We start from the raw sequence: 2,181 nt of genomic DNA, 5'->3' as shown, positions 1-2,181 counted from the left end.
TTCTGCCTATTTTCATTGTGTTCTTTCCTGTAATATGTTAGCTATTTATTGTGCTTGGTAGATGAGTCACTTTGTGATGACTGATTTTTACGGCCGCCTTCAAGATAACATCCGAAATCATTCCGGAAGATAATGTGAAAGATAATTTGGCGCAAGTGACATGTACTTACACCTGCGACTGAAAAAGAAATCAATCAATCAATCTTTGAGATTGCTGTTCTATAAAAGAGAAAGGTGAGAGAAAAAAAACGTGTCTGGTCAAACAGTACATCACCCAGAATGTACGGCCCTTGATAGTCATTTAAAGACAAACCAAATATGACTTATTTGACTCTGAGGATTTTCTGGCCAGAAAGGTCCTGACTCGTGCATAAAGGAAACCCATTTCTAATGTGAAGAGTGATAGTGCAGATGGAAGATGACTAAACTCTTGAAATATTTAAGTCAGTCACATGGTGGAAATGACCTATTTATTTTCCATCTCTACACCTGCTGACATAATCCACTGGAGTCTGTAATATGAAGAGTCAGATGTAGGACACAACGGGGCAGTTTTCCAGGACCGAGATTAAGCTTAGTCCTAAACTAAAATGGCCCTTTAAACCAGATTAACAGAAATCTGCTTTCTGTCATGGTTTTAAATAGTCTTGTACTTTAATCTAGTCTAGAATTTAATGATTTCCCGAAGGAAGACTAGAGCTACTAAATTGAGGTTTAAATTAAACCTACCGGGAGGCAGGTTTAACTTCAGATTAACATTGTGTTTTTAGTCTATATCAAAAGTATTTGCACCCTTTGTAAATATGATGAAAAAAGCCTATATATATATATCTGCACTGTTAATCATTTTGATTTATATATATATATATATAAATAAAATAAACGCATACAAAACCCTAAAAGTAAATTTGATTATGATTTTTTTTTTTTTTTTTTTTTTTTTACACACTGGCTAAATTCAATGCCACACTTTCATTTAATACTTTTGCAACCTTCTTTTGCCAAGGTAACCGCTCTTCTTCTATAATGGCTGATGAGTTTGGAAAACACCTAACAAGAGACCATTATTCTTTACACAATCTATCCAGGTCTCCCAGGTCCCATTGTAAGATTTCTAGTAGAGTTGGTAAGGTTTGATTTTTTTTATGTGTTTGCTAGAATCCATGATGCCATCTCTCTGAACAAAACGTTCGGGACCTCTATTAGAAAAATAGGCCAACAACATTAAATATACAGCAGTATACTTCACTGTACACATGGAGTAGGCTACTTTTTAATCCCTGTGGGGGGATAGCCTTGGTTCATTCCATGTTCGATAGGCAACTTCTGCCATGTTAATTCTGGTTTTAAATTAATCTAGTTTATTTGAGTTAGTTCATGAGTTATTCATCTGTATTTAATATGTGTTTCAGAAAGTGATTTATGAAGCCATTATTAGCTTAAGCCTATACTCCAGACTTAATTTATGTGTTGAGTTCTAATGCATAATTTAAATAAACAGGAAGCCACAGTCCTTACGTGTTGATCTCTTAAGTGATTTTAGTACAAAGATGTAATTCCTATTATCCAGACTGCACAAATCTGGGCTGTTCTGTCGTTGTCTGCAGTGCCATCTGCTGGATCATGCTGGTTAGTTTAGAAAATAATGACGAGTTGGAAAAGCATTTAACTGCAGTCGTCTACCAACTGGTTTTATAATTTTACATTTTAATTATGTTCTTCAGAGAGTAACATCAGCTGTAAAATACTTTCAAATATAATTTATTCCTCTAATGCAAAGCTGAATTTTCAGCATCATTACTCCAGTCTTCAGTGTCATGATCCTTCAGAAATCATTTAGATATACTGATTTGCTATTAATATTAAAACAGTTTTGCCTGCTTTTTTCAGGATTCTTTGATGAATAAAAAGTTAAACAGAACAGCATTTGTTCAAAATAAAAATAAAAAATTTGTAACAATATACACTACCTTTCAAAAGTCTGGGGTCAGTTATTTTTTATTTTATTTTTGAAAGAAATTAATGCTTTTATTCAGCAAGAATGTGTGCAATTGATATTTAAGAATTATACTGTTTGAAAAGATTTCTATTTTAAACAAATGCTGTTCTATTTAACTTTATTCATCAAAATGATCTTGGAAAAAAGTATCACAGGTTCCAAACAAAGCAGCAAACCGTTTC

This window comes from Carassius gibelio, chromosome A19 (assembly GCF_023724105.1).
Source record: "Carassius gibelio isolate Cgi1373 ecotype wild population from Czech Republic chromosome A19, carGib1.2-hapl.c, whole genome shotgun sequence".
Lineage (NCBI taxonomy): Eukaryota > Metazoa > Chordata > Actinopteri > Cypriniformes > Cyprinidae > Carassius > Carassius gibelio.
This window is presented reverse-complemented; position numbering follows the sequence as displayed.